Source organism: Oncorhynchus clarkii, chromosome 3 (genome assembly GCF_045791955.1).
Source record: "Oncorhynchus clarkii lewisi isolate Uvic-CL-2024 chromosome 3, UVic_Ocla_1.0, whole genome shotgun sequence".
Taxonomy (NCBI): domain Eukaryota; kingdom Metazoa; phylum Chordata; class Actinopteri; order Salmoniformes; family Salmonidae; genus Oncorhynchus; species Oncorhynchus clarkii.
In genome coordinates this window covers 87,763,188-87,765,687 of record NC_092149.1, presented here as the reverse complement: position 1 = coordinate 87,765,687, position 2,500 = coordinate 87,763,188, and the positions used below count along the sequence as shown (strand labels likewise).

Sequence of the window (2,500 nt, the reverse complement as noted above, 5' to 3'; positions counted from 1 at the left end):
ATCAGGCCTAACTCTTCACACTGTAATCAGACCTAACCCTAACCCTAACCCTTCACACTGTAATCAGACCTAACCCTTCACACTGTAATCAGGCCTAACCCTTCACACTGTAATCAGGCCTAACTCTTCACACTGTAATCAGACCTAACCCTAACCCTAACCCTTCACACTGTAATCAGACCTAACCCTTCACACTGTAATCAGGCCTAACCCTTCACACTGTAATCAGACCTAACCCTTCACACTGTAATCAGGCCTAACTCTTCACACTGTAATCAGACCTAACCCTAACCCTTCACACTGTAATCAGACCTAACCCTTCACACTGTAATCAGGCCTAACCCTTCACACTGTAATCAGACCTAACCCTTCACACTGTAATCAGGCCTAACCCTTCACACTGTAATCAAACCTAACCCTTCACACTGTAATCACACCTAACCCTTCACACTGTAATCAGACCTAACCCTTCACACTGTAATCAGACCTAACCCTTCACACTGTAATCAGACCTAACCCTTCACACTGTAATCAGACCTAACCCTTCACACTGTAATCAGACCTAACCCTTCACACTGTAATCAGACCTAACCCTTCACACTGTAATCAGACCTAACCCTTCACACTGTAATCAGACCTAACCCTTCACACTGTAATCAGACCTAACCCTTCACACTGTAATCAGACCTAACCCTTCACACTGTAATCAGACCTAACCCTTCACACTGTAATCAGACCTAACCCTTCACACTGTAATCAGACCTAACCCTTCACACTGTAATCAGACCTAACCCTTCACACTGTAATCAGGCCTAACCCTTCACACTGTAATCAGACCTAACCCTTCACACTGTAATCAGACCTAACCCTTCACACTGTAATCAGACCTAACCCTTCACACTGTAATCAGACCTAACCCTTCACACTGTAATCAGACCTAACCCTTCACACTGTAATCAGGCCTAACCCTTCACACTGTAATCAGGCCTAACTCTTCACACTGTAATCAGACCTAACCCTAACCCTAAACCTTCACACTGTAATCAGACCTAACCCTTCACACTGTAATCAGGCCTAACCCTTCACACTGTAATCAGACCTAACCCTTCACACTGTAATCAGGCCTAACTCTTCACACTGTAATCAGACCTAACCCTAACCCTAACCCTTCACACTGTAATCAGACCTAACCCTTCACACTGTAATCAGGCCTAACCCTTCACACTGTAATCAGGCCTAACTCTTCACACTGTAATCAGACCTAACCCTAACCCTAACCCTTCACACTGTAATCAGACCTAACCCTTCACACTGTAATCAGGCCTAACCCTTCACACTGTAATCAGACCTAACCCTTCACACTGTAATCAGGCCTAACTCTTCACACTGTAATCAGACCTAACCCTAACCCTAACCCTTCACACTGTAATCAGACCTAACCCTTCACACTGTAATCAGGCCTAACCCTTCACACTGTAATCAGACCTAACCCTTCACACTGTAATCAGGCCTAACCCTTCACACTGTAATCAAACCTAACCCATCTACAAAATAGCTTCCAATACTCTAATCAGCAAACTGGATGCAGTTTATCACAGTGCCATCCGTTTTGTTACTAAAGCACCTTATACCACCCACCACTGCGACCTGTATGCTCTAGTCGGCTGGCCCTCGCTACATATTCGTCGCCAGACCCACTGGCTCCAGGTCATCTACAAGTCTATGCTAGGTAAAGCTCCGCCTTATCTCAGTTCACTGGTCACGATGGCAACACCCACCCGTAGTACGGGCTCCAGCAGGTGTATCTCACTGATCATCCCTAAAGCCAACACCTCATTTGGCCGCCTTTCATTCCAGTTCTCTGCTGCCTGTGACTGGAACGATTTGCAAAAATTGCTGAAGTTGGAAACTTTTATCTCCCTCACCAACTTCAAACATCTGCTATCTGAGCAGCTAACCGATCGCTGCAGCTGTACATAGTCCATCGGTAAATAGCCCACCCATTTTTACCTACCTCATCCCCATACTGTTTATATTTATTTACTTTTCTGCTCTTTTGCACACCAACCTGTACAAGACCATCTGATCATTTATCACTCCAGTGTTAATCTTAAAAATTGTAATTATTCACCTACCTCCTCATGCCTTTTGCACACAATGTATATAGACTATTTTAAAAAAAATCAAAAATCAGACAGACAGACAGACAGACAGAGAGAGCGAAAGGGAGAGAGAGACAGAGAGAGAAAAGCGAGAGAGAAAGAGAGAGAGACAGAGACAGAGAGAGAGAAAAAGGGAGCGAGAACGAGAGAGAAAGCAAGAGAGAGAGCGAGACAGACAGACAGAGAGAGAGAGAGAGAGAGAGAGGGAGAGAGAGAGAGAGAGAGAAAGGGAGAGAGTGAAAGAGAGAGAGAGGCAGATAGAGAGAGAGAAAGAGAAAGGCAAGAGAGAGAGCGCGAGACAGACAGACAGACAGACAGACAGACAGACAGAGAGAGAG

General features: G+C 45.2%; 1 protein-coding gene across 1 annotated transcript in view; it reads right to left on the bottom strand.

The window, feature by feature from the left end:
* Window positions 1–2,500, bottom strand: part of LOC139386328 (partitioning defective 3 homolog B-like) — a 406,750-nt gene that overhangs the window by 281,944 nt on the left and 122,306 nt on the right. The window lies entirely within an intron of this gene.